Source organism: Cololabis saira, chromosome 5 (genome assembly GCF_033807715.1).
Source record: "Cololabis saira isolate AMF1-May2022 chromosome 5, fColSai1.1, whole genome shotgun sequence".
Classification (NCBI taxonomy): domain Eukaryota; kingdom Metazoa; phylum Chordata; class Actinopteri; order Beloniformes; family Belonidae; genus Cololabis; species Cololabis saira.
The window spans coordinates 12,537,627-12,554,053 of NC_084591.1; positions in this window are offsets into that span (position 1 = coordinate 12,537,627).

Sequence of the window (16,427 nt, forward strand, 5' to 3'; positions counted from 1 at the left end):
AGAAGGTGGCAAGATATAAGGCGAAGAACTAAAGAAAAAGTGGCCTTTAATAAAACTTATGTCACCCCTTGCCACAATAACAGCAGCAGCAGATTAGCACCTTCCTTTCGAACATATTAAATACAGACGCAATCACAATACGCGCAATTACTTTCAGGCTTGGTAAATCTCATTGCGTGTGGTAAATTAACCTATTTGCATTTTCCCCTCCCAGTATTTAGCGCTCTCTGGCGGTTACGCCCCATATTGATTATTCATCAGGGCAAAAGTACTAAATGAATAGCGTGCGCTATTCTGCGGATTTCAGAGACGCAGTTGTCTTTGCACGCCGTTAGTAGATCAGCTTGCACATTGGTTTGCGGGTGCTGTCAAGTTTGCACAGGTTTTTACGCACGCAAACCTTTAGTAAATCAGGCCCATTGTGTGCTATATGTATTGCAAATGGTTTAAAACTTTCAGGTAGTCCCTTTAAAACCATAGCAATCAGTAAACCATCTCCCATTGTCTCACCCGCTTTCCGCAGCGCTGTAATGGCGGCCTCCGCCCTGATGACGTAGTCAGTGATCGTTTCGCTGCTCTTTTTCTGAAGCGATGTCAGCATGGTATACAGATTGATGATGCAGGGCTTTCCCTCCCCGGCATAATAGTCCCTTAATATCATCAATGCCTTTCTTCCATCGTCGGGTGCATCTCTCATAATTAATGAGAGGCTCTTATCATCCAGAAGTTGAATCAGCTCGGCGTACGCGTCCGCGTTTTTCTCACCGTCTGCTGCCACCGCGGCCTCGCCGACAGGTTCTCCCAGGACAGTATTCTTTAGTCCTAATAAGCGCAAATGTCCCAACACTTTCGTCTCCCACAGTTCATACTTGGTTTCATCTCTCGAACATGAGTCGGGGCTGCCTGCTCGCCCCACGTGGATCCATGATGCTATCTCCTGGCTGTTAGCACGCTGTCTGTCGCTACTCTTATCAGCAATAAAACACCAAAAAAAGAACTCTTCCCTGAGTTGTTCCTGGGCCCATAACCTGTTGAGCTTTGCAGCTTCACCAGCGTTGAACTCGGAGGCAAATAACCAACGGAGGCAAAAATTATCTTCAGCCGCTCTGGCATATTTATTAAGACACTCCTAATAAGACAACCTTCTTCTGTCGTGAACTCAGAACAACTGAACAGAACAGGACCGCGCCTGGTCTGTGCGTGACCCACGTGATGACGCAGTATGAGCCCCTGGCCTGTACACTGGCGCCTCACAGTGGTACAAAAAAAAACACTGCATCAATTACATTTTACCAACTGAGTACACACATAAAGAATGTTTCTTAACAGAATGTCTTAAAAACAATCAAAAGCTTGTTTATTCTACATAAATCAGAAATTCAGCCTCTGGGCCATGTCTTTATTTTTACCACTTCTAGCCTCCTTTTCTGTGAGGGATTCTGAGGGGCGGGGAGGCTATGATAATGAGGCTCTGTGCTGATTGGCTGCTTGAATGACGTGTAGCAGGGGAGGTACAAAGCCTCCGGGCAGAAGAGCAGCGGGCGGCTCCGTACACTATTAAAGTGTGTCCCATGCGATGCGATCCAACTTCAGTGACAAAATCAATTCCATTGCTTTATTTTTTCTATTGGACTGTCCTAACTGGCCACGAGTTTAACGGTTTCAGTGTGGACAGAGAGCGTCCAATGTCACGCAGCTCGATGCGACAGTCGGACGCTCTCATTCAGTTATGACACGGTACGACTCCCTGGGATCTTAAGCCTGAATTACGGTTCTGCGTAAAATCGACGCGTACCCTACGCCGTAGGCTCTGCGTTGGTGTAACGGAGGACCATTAATCAGCCTCGTCTTCACACAGGAAGATTTAATTGAATTCTAAACAGGGACATGTTGAGGAATTTATCAAAAACCAGTTCAGAAGTCCGCTCGTGGTATAGAGAGGTTTTAATCAGTTAAGCCGGCGGTCGACATGACCAGCACAGATCGAGTCTGTATTTGGTGTGTCGACCCAGATGGGTTCAGTCAAAGGGTTTTTATACAAAAGTTACAGGAATAAACCAGCCCAGCGAGAGCCAGTCAGATGTGTGAATCCTTTAGCTTTGGGACCACCCCTGAGGGATCAGGAAGTCCGTATGGTCTTTGTCTCTGTGGGGGCTGGAAGTCTCGGCACTCCCCTGGGACTCGAGTGACGTTGTAATACACGAATCCGGCGAGAGACAAAAAGTAATTTACAGTCGGATGTGAATCGGGCCAAATGTCATTATCAGACATTTGGCATGACTGACACAGACCTCCAAATCACCCCATGGGGGACTCTCTTGATTCATGTCTGTTTGAACCAACTTCCAGGTGTCGGGATCTGCCCGGGGGGTAGGAAGTTGAGTAGCAAGTTGGAGCTACCTCAAAAGGTCTTGAGTCCAGTTCAAAGCCCTGCAGGAGGTAGGACTGGGGCAACCTCCCCCTGCAGGGGGCCAAGCTGTCAAAATTCTTCATCAATTCACAATTTTTTATTTTTATTTTTTTATTTTTGTTGAATTACAGTGGAGTAGTGATACATATTTTGCAAGTGAACCTTAAACATGTGATCAGAAGTCAAATAACAACAAGCCAACAAAACAAATTCAAATATCAAGTAACCAACGTGTCCTAACTGTTCTTTAAAGCAATCAAAAAACTAGTTGCGACAGTTGTATGTAACATTTTAGCAATGTCTTTCAAGTGATGCGTTATTTCTTGGACTGTGGCATTGCGGGTATAAATGTACAACATTCAGTTTTAATGACAGCACAAGTTCCCCTTGAGAAGCTAGTAAGTAGTCCAATGCAGCACGATTCCGCAAGGCCATCATCCCTAGAGCAGCCATCTCCCGTGAGAGCATCGGCATGCCCCCTGTTGCGGTCCTTGCCGAATCCTCAATGGAATCAGGCAGTGGTTTTTGGCTTGTTTTAGGCTTAACAAGCGGTTCTTCAGAAGGAGAGTATGTGGAGTCACATCTCGATGCTACACCATAATTGTCTCGCTTGTGGGGGTCTGCGGGGCCTGCGCTGCTCCTCTGCTCCTTCGCTCCTCCGCTCCTCCACCAGTCGTGGAGGTCCTGGGTGTTGGAGCTGGGCTTTCCCTGGCCGCGTTGCTCCCCTCAATGGCTCCGACGGGGTACCACAGAAAGAAGAAGGAATCGGCCGGTCTCCGGTGCATGGTCGAGGAGCTGTGCTCCCGCAGTGGGACGCGTGGAACCAGGCCAGCGCCCCCCACCCTTGAGTGTCGGTGGTGCAGGACGTGCTGTGCCCTGGACCACCGAGGCCCTCTCCGACACAAACCCAGTCTCCGGGTTGTGGCATGGTTTGCCACTAGGAAGAGACTGGACAGCTTTTACTTTTCTGTGGATTGACTGAACAGCAGAAGTTTAGAGTACAACAGAATGATATCATGGATTCATCCATGGCATGGAAGTCCATCTTCTTCATATATACAGAACTGAATTGCTTGGTATGGTCATAGGTCTACCCATAATCCTTTCATGAGGCGTGAGTTTTGTGCTTCCTAATGGGTGTTAACAGGTGTCAACATTGTCCATTTAAGTCCAGTTTAAAATTCTCTGCACATACAAAAACATTTTCATACATGAACATTTTCATACCCCTCACATAATGTCTATTTGCAGAGCTTCAAAAAAAGGTCACGGTGGGGGGGAAGTGTTGATAATGTTTGCAATATTTTTATAGGATGCAAATCTTGGAGCTTATCAGTCTTTCAACACTATCTGACACATTCCCCCTTTTGCTCATCTGTGATTGCTAACTGTGATCAGCTATTCGCGGGTACAAGGATGTGGGTGCAACAACGCGGCCGTCGTTGCTGACCCATAATTATTTACATTTTTTACAACCATGGGGATGCTAAAATCCGTGTTTCTTCACCTTAGTAGTCTCTTGTAGGAGGGCTACATCATTAGGAGAAACCAGGTCGTTAGCGGGTATAGAAGGGCAAAGTTTTACATAGACAGGTAAGCCAAATTTGGCAGTTTCTTTTGCTGCATGGTCAGCTGAAGCATTGCCTAGTGAAAACAGGGTTGGACTGGGTGTGGGCTTCACATTTAACAAAGCAATAGATGAAGGTAGTTGACAGGCTTGTAACAGTTCACCAATCAATTAACCACATTTAACGGGTGTCTCCGAGGATGATAAAAATCCTCGGTTCGCCCACAATATATAAAATCTATAAAATACAATATACACGGACTTCCGGCGGCGATGTGAAGGAGAGCGGACGCGCGGAGAGGGAGCTCCCACCATCCAGTGTATAAAACTTAGTTTATGCTGACTTAAGTTACGATTTCTTCGGACATTTTGTCTTATAAGTGAACTATATTAATCTTGCGGTGATGCCAGGTCGTGGCCGCCGTCAAACTCAGGGAAATATACGCTCTTTCACAACTCCAGCCTCACAGCAACCATCGGCAGCAACAGGCCACATGGAGACTTCTGAGACGCCGCCGGCCTCGGCGGAGGTCGCTAGCATTGAAGCTACAGCTAGCACTAGCCTCCCTCCCGACCTGGATAAACTACGTTCGGTTCTGATCGAAGCAATGAAGGAAATGGCTGAAAATTTGATTGAGAAGGCTCTCTCCTCCATCGACAAATCCCTGGGAGAAGTCAAGACAACCATAACTGACCACGAACAACGTTTGGTTGACTTGGAAGAGGGCCTCACGGAATACTCTGGCCGAACTGTCGAGTTGGAACGGCTCTGCAAACAGCTCAAGAAGGAGAACGAATCTATGGGTGAACGTCTGGAAAACTACGAGAATCGTTCGCGTAGATTCAATTTGAGAGTCACCAATATTTGTGAACGAGCTGAACAGAACGACCCAATCAAGTTTATGTCTAACTTTTTTGTGGAGGTGCTTGGTGCTGATGTATACGGAACTCCTCCTGTTCTGGACTTGGCTCACAGGATCGGTAAAGAACCCCGAGACGGACAGCGGCCGAGAGTGATGATCGTACGTTTCCACTACTACCAGGACAAAGCTCGGGCTCTGCAGGCGGATCGGAGCCGGCTGGTTTGGCGAGATCGGAAGGTTCTTTTTTATCCGGACTATGCTGCTGCTACAGCCAAACTCCGCGCTTCGTTCTCAAAAATAAAGTCCTTGCTGTTCGAGAAAAAGGTTCGGTTCCGGCTCGCCTTCCCTGCTACATTGAAAGTGGAGTTCGAAAACTCGACCCATAACTTTGAGACCCCCGAAGACGCCACGAAATTCTACAACCAGCGGATCGCCGGCCCGCCGGACCGGAACGCCGGCATGAGACCTGATGACACCACGCCTCCGGATGACGGCGACGGTACCGAGTAAAGCCTGAGTGTGGGTAATTACCGCGCTGCAATTTGCACGTTCAGAACTGTCCCCGAGCTCTTACCATCTTTTTTATTTAAAACATTTTTTTTTTCTTTTCCTCCCATATAAATATTTTATATTTTTCCCAGAAAGTGACTCCTTATTTAAACCAACGTACTCTGGGTTGGGATTACTTTGCGGGCAGGATTGGATCCACGTTTGTTTTTGTTTTTTTTCCCCTTCCTCGTTCACGGCGGGTGAGGGGTGGGGGGCGGGGGGGAGTGACGATATATAATGCCGTTTTTTTTTTGTTTTTTTTTTACTACCGTGGATTGACAGGTTAAATATATGTTAAAGGGACATCATTATGGACATTATTGAAGCCAAACGGCCAAATGACAATAAACGGACCGTCGTCCTTTTTGTTTTTTCTTTTTTTTTCCTTTTTTACCCCTGTCAATTCTGAGGTCCGATATTTTCTTCTTCTTCCTTACCATATGGTTTTTCGGCTCTCCACCGCCCCCTATCGTACGCACATCGTCGTGCAGTGACCTGGTCATTGTGGTTTTGGAAAGGAGTGAACCAGAGCTCCCGATATTTTTGTGATCAAAGGCCCCATCTGGTGGAGATTTTTTTTTATTATTTTTTATTTTTTTTAATTCCTTTCACTGTTGGTCACTCAGTGTTATAGTTATGCTGTTTCTCTTTTATAAGGAATTTATGAGGAACTGCTTTATCATCCTTAGTGGATCTTGGATACATATTGGATGGACTGGATGAATGCAGCAACAATTTATACACATAATATTTGTATTTCTTTATCATTTTTCATTTTTTATTTTTTTTTCTACTGCATTTTTAATAATGGAACTCTTTATGGTGGTATGCTAGGGAACAGGACACATTTTAGTTTACTTTTTATTTACTTTTCATGATGTAACTGACTTTCAATGCAAGATTCGGATGTCTTCGATTTTTTTCAGCTGTGGTGGGAGCACCCACAGCACGATTAGGATAGGTTATGGTTAACGATGGCGACGACTGGAAGCGTTTTGGATGTTTTTTCCCGCTGACTTTTTCTTTTGCGGAAGAAGACTTAGGGACTAGGGGGAAATGGTTATCTGTAATTGAAATTGTGTGTGTTTTTTGTTTCTTTTTTATTGTTTTGTATGGGTTATCTGAGATATACATTACCACCCAAAGTTGAAGCAAATATGTTATACAATGTTATTTACTACGACATAGGAGTGGGTCGTATTAATAGTCCTCCAGACTTTAAACAACCTCAATTTAGTTATGGGTAGCTACTCTGACCTAAGATTTGTATCGTGGAATGTGAAAGGACTGAATGGTCCAATCAAAAGGTCCAAGGTTTTCTCACAGCTAAAGAAGTTGAAATCAGACATTGTTTTTTTACAAGAAACTCACCTTCGCCTCTCAGATCACGCTAGACTTAACAGTAGCTGGGTGGGTCAATACTTTCATTCAAGTTTGGACAGCAGAACAAGAGGGGTAGCCATTTTACTGAATAAAAGAGTTAATTTCACGGTTTCTACTACTAAGGTTGACACTGGCGGCAGATATGTCATTGTAACGGGTACTCTTTGTCAAATACCGGTGGTATTGGTGAATGTATATGCTCCCAACTGGGATGATGTTAGGTTTATCAACAACCTCCTTTCATCCATTCCTAATTTGGACACTCATCGTCTTATTCTTGGTGGGGATCTTAACACTGTGATATGCCCCTTACTAGATAAATCAAACCCCAGAAACAAACAGCAGTCTGCCATGGCTAGAGCCCTTGACATATTCATGAAGGAGAATGGGTGTGCTGATCCGTGGAGGAATAGAAACCCTCAGGGTAGGACATACTCCTTTTTCAGCAATTTACATAAAACTTTCACTCGCATTGACAGTTTTTTCATTGATAAGTTCTTCCTACCGGCCGTTAATTCTTGTGACTATACAGCCATAGTTATTTCGGACCATGCAGCAGTAATACTTGATATTAATTTTTCAGCATGCCAGAAGGAGAGGCCGCTTTGGCGCCTTAACTCACTGCTCCTGTCTGAGAAGAAATTTTGTGATTATATTTCTGATTCAATTGACCAGTTTATTGCTACAAATAAAACTGGAGGCACCTCTGCTTCTCTTCTATGGGAGTCGCTAAAAGCATTCCTTAGGGGACAGATAATCTCATATTCAGCATCCTTAAAAAGAAATACACAACGTAAATTTGATAACTTGTGCAAGGACATCGCTGATTTAGATCGTCTCATTGCATTGAACCCTGATCCGGCTTTGTGTAAAAGTAGACTAGACCTTCAAAATAAAGTTAATTTGCTAACTACAACGACAGCTGAGAAACTATTACTCAAGTCAAGGGGGATGTATTATGAATATGGCGATAAGTCTAGCCGTCTCTTGGCGCATCAGTTGAAGCGACAAGCTGCTACACGACTTATTCCAGAGGTTAATGACAATCACAACGTTTTGCAAACCACTCCATCTGGGGTTAATCAGGCATTCGCCTCTTTCTACTCTTCACTGTATACGTCTGAATCCCCAGCTGACACATCTGGTATGACCGCCTTCCTTTCAAATCTTAACTTCCCTAAGCTTGATTTGACCGCAGCAACAAAATTGGACGAACCATTAGGGCTAACTGAATTAGTAGATTCCGTTAAATCAATGCAAAGTAATAAATCTCCAGGCCCTGACGGCTTTCCTACTGAATTTTATAAAGTTTTTAATGGGAAACTTGCCCCCCTACTACTTGATATGTACAATGAATCCCTGACTAACGGTTCTCTCCCCCCCACTCTGACACAGGCTACTATTTCTGTTATTCATAAAAAAGGTAGAGACCCGGTCAATTGTGGATCCTATAGGCCTATATCTCTGCTGAATGTTGACAGCAAGATACTGGCAAAAACACTTTCTGCCAGATTAGAACAGTTTCTGCCGAGTATCATTTCAGAGGAGCAGTCTGGTTTTATTCGAAACCGCCATTCATTCTCGAATATCAGAAAGTTAATGAATATTATATACTCCCCATCCTCTCCGAATACCCCCGAAGCGGCCATCTCTATGGATTCTGAAAAGGCTTTTGATAGAGTCGAATTTGGTTATTTGTTAGCGGTACTTAAGGAATTTGGTTTTGGAGAGACTTTCATCTCATGGGTCCAGCTGTTATACACCAACCCTAGGGCGAGTGTTTGTACTAATGATCTGAGGTCGGAGTATTTCCCTTTGACGAGAGGTACGAGACAGGGTTGCCCACTATCCCCTCTTTTATTTGCTATTTCCATCGAACCTTTATCTATTGCTTTAAGAACGTCACAGTTCCTTCGTGGTATAGTGCGGGAGGGTATAGAATTCAGGGTGTCTCTGTACGCTGATGACCTGTTGTTATATTTATCTGACCCGATTTCTGCTATCCCTCATGTTCTTTCTATTCTTAAGGATTTTGGTCAATTTTCTGGATTCAAACTGAACTATCAAAAAAGTGAATTCTATCCAATTAATGACAGTGCTAAACGTATTGCGCAGTCAAGACTGCCATTTCATATCTCGACCTCAGGATTCAAATATTTAGGTGTACGGGTTACCGATTCATTCTCCTCCCTCTTTTCAGCTAATTTCAAGCCTTTGCTGGAGCAAATTAAATCAGACCTCCAAAGATGGGATAGTCTGCCTCTGTCTTTGACAGGTAAAATCCAATCTGTCAAAATGACCATACTCCCAAAGTTCTCTTACCTTTTTCAATGTATTCCGTTATTTTTACCTAAATCATTTTTTAAATCTTTAGATCAGATGATTTCATCATTTATATGGGGTGGTAAACGGCCCAGAATAAAAAATTCTGTCTTACAGAGGAGCCGTGACGAAGGGGGTCTAGCTCTACCTAATTTTACTTACTATTATTGGTCAGCCAACGTTCAGAAAATGGCTTTCTGGTTTCATTCTCCTCAGACTGACTGGTGTGTGCTAGAATTTAAATCATGCCGCCCGGTCTCTCTCCCTGCGATACTTTACTCTAAATTACCCCTTTCACCAACTAAATTTACCCAAAATCCGGTTGTGATTGCTTCCATTAAGATTTGGTCACAGTTACGCTCCCACTTTAAATTTATAGATGGCTCCATAAATTGTTCTATACTTGGCAATAATTTATTTCTTCCCTCTTTATCAGACCCTGTGTTCGAACAATGGAAGGGTAAGGGTCTTATCAAATTTTCAGATCTTTATGAGAAGAATGTATTCTGTAGCTTTGATAAGATCCGTACGAAATATGATCTACCCCATAATGATCTCTTTCGATATTTTCAAATTAGAAATTTTGTTGTAAAGCAATTTCCCTCCTATCCTGAAAAACCGGCAGATAGACCATGGGACAACCTTCTAATATTGCATCCTGGACAAAAAGGCCACATTTCTGTAACATATCGATCTCTCATGAGACTGAATGAGCACCCTGTGATGAAAAGTAGAGCTAAATGGGAGGCAGAGTTGGGCGAGACTTTTCTGGACGAATGGTGGGATGAAGCTATTGATAAGATCAATACATCAACGTCGTGCGCTAGGCTAGGCCTTATCCAATTCAAAATCTTTCATAGACTTCACTATTGCAAATCTAAACTAGCAACGATATATCCCGAAGTTGAAGATAAATGTGATAGGTGTGCCCTCTCTCCGGCTAATCACACTCATATGTTTTGGTCTTGCCCCAAACTAGTAGGTTATTGGACAAATATTTTCAAGATTTTGTCTGATGTATTTGATATTCGTTTGGAGCCATCACCCCAGATAGCCATTTTTGGAATACCACCGGAATTTGGACTTTTGACCGCAAAACAGTCTAGAATGGTAGCATTTACCACACTGATAGCAAGACGAAGAATATTGTTGGGGTGGAAATCCCCAAAGCCTCCTTCTACTACCTTATGGCTCAAAGATGTTATGGATTTCTTAAAATTGGAAAAAATAAAATTCACAATTAGAGGTTCATTAGATAGGTTCTTCTTGAGTTGGCAACCATTTATTACCTATTTTGAAAATTTGAGGGTACTTCCAAAGGACTGAGCTGATGTCTTTGTTTCTTGTTGTTTGTTGTTTTTCATTTTTCTACCCCTAAAAAAAATAACAGCCCAATTACATTGGTATATAACTTTAATCTCTAGATAACCCATCTCGGTTTCGTTCTCACTTTATTTTCTTATTTAAGTTTACAGTCATTGCACTACTACTACTTTATGTCACTGTATTAGTTTCTTTTATTTTTATTTATTTACTTCTTTTTTTTTTTTTTTTTTTTAATTTTATTGTTGTTATTTGTTTTATTTTTTGCTATTCCCAAAGGAAATGTAATGATGATAACCATGGGGGGAGGGATGGGGAGAGGGAGAAAAAAAAAAAAAAAAAGGTATGTTCATCTGTTTTGCTCTGTATTGTGGAAACAATCTGCCAATAAAAACATTTAAAAAAAAAAAAAAAAATACAATATACACAACCAAAAGCATCTCTGGAATCTGTATAGATTGTAACAGTTTTACCTTTTGATCAGTATATAGTTTCATCTACTTGGGTGGAGCTGGAGGAGGAGGGCGCTTTCAACAATTAAGAATTATCACAAATTGTATAACCTGCGTATGGTATTCCATTTTTATAAGCAGAGCTGTCAGTGAGGAAAACAGGAAAGGTCAGGACGAGTGTTAAAGACAGAGGTGTCAAAAGTATTCACATTCATTACTCAGGTAGAAGTATAGATATTAGAGTTCAAAAATACTCCTGTAGAAGTTGAAGTATCAACTCAAAATCTTTTTCTTTTTTTTTTTTTTTTTTTCCTCAAGTAAAAGTATAAAGCACTGGTTTCAAAAGTACTTAAAGTATAAAAGTAAAAGTAATATAAGCGGGGAAAAACCATTAAGGCTAAAAGCCATTGAAAATGAATGCATCTTAGTATAATGCAAATATATTAAAGAACCATATATGTGCATTATTGAGCATTAACATGTGTTTCAGAGACCAGACACGTACAAACCAAATATGTTTATACTTCTCATCCAACCACAACCAAATTCACTCTATCCGGATGGCACAATTTAACTGGATAGTTTTTTAAAGGCCGAAATGAAATAGAGTAAGGCTGTTTTTAAAACGTAAGGAGTAAAAAGTAAAGATAATTGCGTGAAAATGTAAGGAGTAAAAGTAAAAACCGTCTGAAAAATAATTACTCCAGTGAAGCATACACAACCAAAAGTTCTACTTAAGTAAGGTAATGAGGTATTTGTACTTCGTTACTTGACACCTCTAGTTAGAGATTAGTTATACATGCATTCAGAGACGTTATAGTAGGCCACAGACAGATTTCCATGCACTTACATGATGAAGTTACCATAGGCAGGATAAGATTACGTAAATTGGGATGCTCTGATTTGGCTCACCACAATGGGAGCCGATCATTGGCTGGTTCCTCTGCGCCTCCTCTCAGCGCTCAACCTGTGTAGGAAACACTTTTGAAAAAGACATTAGTATTTTCATACATTTCAGATTCTTTTTTTGCGTTATCCAGCCCTACCATTTGTTGAGGGCAATTAGCAAATATATATTTTGCATGTACCCTGGAGGGAATCCATCAATCTGATCTCGTGACAGACCACAATTCTCTTTTGCTGTCAACATTATTTTAGCATAAAGTTCCCTGGGATTGTAATATACTTCCCTTTGAACTGTTAAGGCAATGAATATTATAAAAGGTCTGAGCTTGCTCGGTGTGATTTTGGCAACAGCTGTGGGATTAAAGGGAATTCTACAAGCATCAAGTACTTTGCGCATCAAGTACTTTACTTTTCAAATCATGTGGCAAAGTTAGTTTAACAGCTGTTTCCTCTAGCCATTTTTGTTTATTCATTTAAAATCTCTTACTATTATTTGGCTCCAAATTTTGTAGGCAACAGATCTTGGATTTTTGTAAAATCCAGTCGTCATCAGAAGTGTCATCGTCATTTGATTCTTTAATCAGTTTCACCGGATAAAGGTTTTGATTTTATCATTTAACTGGTTCTCTAATTTCATTTTTGTCTGCGTTGTGTTTTTAAATCTTTCCTTAGTAGAGCCATCAGCTTTTTATTTAGATCAGTAAGCGAAGCTATTTGGGATTCTGCATTACGGCGTCTACTTTCATCCCTCCAAAAATCTGAGGGAGTTTGAAGTGCTTATTTCATACTAATATTTAATACTAACTAAGTAACAAACAAAAACTAACAAATAAAAACTATCGGTACCGTGATTACCATACATGTATTTAAAGAACTGAAAAACTTCCCAAAAACTTTCCAACTATCAGTCTACCTGAGCATAAAATCATTCCTATTGATGCAAGAAGAGCGAGTCGATTCTTGCAGAAATGAAATATACCTCATTTGGGAGAGCGTGTCATCCCCACTTATAAAATAAAACAGTTCCTCTACATACAGTATGTCTATTTCTCACAAATATATCAGTGTTCCAACACTTACGGACCCCACGTCCTGCATGCATAAGAATAGTCCCCCTGGACTATCTTTTTATTGGTACTCAGACCAACCATGGCGCCATTTCTCTCTTTAATGTTACCCGAGATATTAAACCTTTTTTTAGAAGAGTGAGTCAGATTCTTAAGGCAGGAGAAGCAGAACATTCTCACAACACAATCAAATTCAAGTGTTATGAAATTGCCAGCATTCCTGAAAACATCTCTACAATAACATTCCCAATAACACAAAATAATAAAAATAATCTTCACAACCACACAGCGGACTTACCTAAATTTCAGGATAACGTCAACTTTCTCTGGCACTCCAGTTCACAGACTTTCGACAACAGCCCAGAAACAATAATTTGGGATTTTGAAAAAATGGACCCCTTACCTCTGATTTAATTTAGATAGAAGTCGCTGGTTGTGTCGTTGGTCTGGAAAAAGGAGTTCCCATCGAAAGTCTATTGTTATCCGGGTCACAGGCACCAAATTGTTGAGGAATTTATCAAAAACCAGTTCAGAAGTCCGCTCGTGGTATAGAGAGGTTTTAATCAGTTAAGCCGGCGGTCGACATGACCAGCACAGATCGAGTCTGTATTTGGTGTGTCGACCCAGATGGGTTCAGTCAAAGGGTTTTTATACAAAAGTTACAGGAATAAACCAGCCCAGCGAGAGCCAGTCAGATGTGTGAATCCTTTAGCTTTGGGACCACCCCTGAGGGATCAGGAAGTCCGTATGGTCTTTGTCTCTGTGGGGGCTGGAAGTCTCGGCACTCCCCTGGGACTCGAGTGACGTTGTAATACACGAATTCGGCGAGAGACAAAAAGTAATTTACAGTCGGATGTGAATCGGGCCAAATGTCATTATCAGACATTTGGCATGACTGACACAGACCTCCAAATCACCCCATGGGGTGCTCTCTTGATTCATGTCTGTTTGAACCAACTTCCAGGTGTCGGGATCTGCCCGGGGGGTAGGAAGTTGAGTAGCAAGTTGGAGCTACCTCAAAAGGTCTTGAGTCCAGTTCAAAGCCCTGCAGGAGGTAGGACTGGGGCAACCTCCCCCTGCAGGGGGCCAAGCTGTCAAAATTCTTCATCAATTCACAATTTTTTTTTTTTTTTTTTTTATTTTTGTTGAATTACAGTGGAGTAGTGATACATATTTTGCAAGTGAACCTTAAACATGTGATCAGAAGTCAAATAACAACAAGCCAACAAAACAAATTCAAATATCAAGTAACCAACGTGTCCTAACTGTTCTTTAAAGCAATCAAAAAACTAGTTGCGACAGTTGTATGTAACATTTTAGCAATGTCTTTCAAGTGATGCGTTATTTCTTGGACTGTGGCATTGCGGGTATAAATGTACAACATTCAGTTTTAATGACAGCACAAGTTCCCCTTGAGAAGCTAGTAAGTAGTCCAATGCAGCACGATTCCGCAAGGCCATCATCCCTAGAGCAGCCATCTCCCGTGAGAGCATCGGCATGCCCCCTGTTGCGGTCCTTGCCGAATCCTCAATGGAATCGGGCAGTGGTTTTTGGCTTGTTTTAGGCTTAACAAGCGGTTCTTCAGAAGGAGAGTATGTGGAGTCACATCTCGATGCTACACCATAATTGTCTCGCTTGTGGGGGTCTGCGGGGCCTGCGCTGCTCCTCTGCTCCTTCGCTCCTCCACTCCTCCACCAGTCGTGGAGGTCCTGGGTGTTGGAGCTGGGCTTTCCCTGCCCGCGTTGCTCCCCTCAATGGCTCCGACGGGGTACCACAGAAAGAAGAAGGAATCGGCCGGTCTCCGGTGCATGGTCGAGGAGCTGTGCTCCCGCAGTGGGACGCGTGGAACCAGGCCAGCGCCCCCCACCCTTGAGTGTCGGTGGTGCAGGACGTGCTGTGCCCTGGACCACCGAGGCCCTCTCCGACACAAACCCAGTCTCCGGGTTGTGGCATGGTTTGCCACTAGGAAGAGACTGGACAGCTTTTACTTTTCTGTGGATTGACTGAACAGCAGAAGTTTAGAGTACAACAGAATGATATCATGGATTCATCCATCGCATGGAAGTCCATCTTCTTCATATATACAGAACTGAATTGCTTGGTATGGTCATAGGTCTACCCATAATCCTTTCATGAGGCGTGAGTTTTGTGCTTCCTAATGGGTGTTAACAGGTGTCAACATTGTCCATTTAAGTCCAGTTTAAAATTCTCTGCACATACAAAAACATTTTCATACATGAACATTTTCATACCCCTCACATAATGTCTATTTGCAGAGCTTCAAAAAAAGGTCACGGTGGGGGGGAAGTGTTGATAATGTTTGCAATATTTTTATAGGATGCAAATCTTGGAGCTTATCAGTCTTTCAACACTATCTGACACATTCCCCCTTTTGCTCATCTGTGATTGCTAACTGTGATCAGCTATTCGCGGGTACAAGGATGTGGGTGCAACAACGCGGCCGTCGTTGCTGACCCATAATTATTTACATTTTTTACAACCATGGGGATGCTAAAATCCGTGTTTCTTCACCTTAGTAGTCTCTTGTAGGAGGGCTACATCATTAGGAGAAACCAGGTCGTTAGCGGGTATAGAAGGGCAAAGTTTTACATAGACAGGTAAGCCAAATTTGGCAGTTTCTTTTGCTGCATGGTCAGCTGAAGCATTGCCTAGTGAAAACAGGGTTGGACTGGGTGTGGGCTTCACATTTAACAAAGCAATAGATGAAGGTAGTTGACAGGCTTGTAACAGTTCACCAATCAATTAACCACATTTAACGGGTGTCTCCGAGGATGATAAAAATCCTCGGTTCGCCCACAATATATAAAATCTATAAAATACAATATACACAACCAAAAGCATCTCTGGAATCTGTATAGATTGTAACAGTTTTACCTTTTGATCAGTATATAGTTTCATCTACTTGGGTGGAGCTGGAGGAGGAGGGCGCTTTCAACAATTAAGAATTATCACAAATTGTATAACCTGCGTATGGTATTCCATTTTTATAAGCAGAGCTGTCAGTGAGGAAAACAGGAAAGGTCAGGACGAGTGTTAAAGACAGAGGTGTCAAAAGTATTCACATTCATTACTCAGGTAGAAGTATAGATATTAGAGTTCAAAAATACTCCTGTAGAAGTTGAAGTATCAACTCAAAATCTTTTTCTTTTTTTTTTTTTTTTTTTCCTCAAGTAAAAGTATAAAGCACTGGTTTCAAAAGTACTTAAAGTATAAAAGTAAAAGTAATATAAGCGGGGAAAAACCATTAAGGCTAAAAGCCATTGAAAATGAATGCATCTTAGTATAATGCAAATATATTAAAGAACCATATATGTGCATTATTGAGCATTAACATGTGTTTCAGAGACCAGACACGTACAAACCAAATATGTTTATACTTCTCATCCAACCACAACCAAATTCACTCTATCCGGATGGCACAATTTAACTGGATAGTTTTTTAAAGGCCGAAATGAAATAGAGTAAGGCTGTTTTTAAAACGTAAGGAGTAAAAAGTAAAGATAATTGCGTGAAAATGTAAGGAGTAAAAGTAAAAACCGTCTGAAAAATAATTACTCCAGTGAA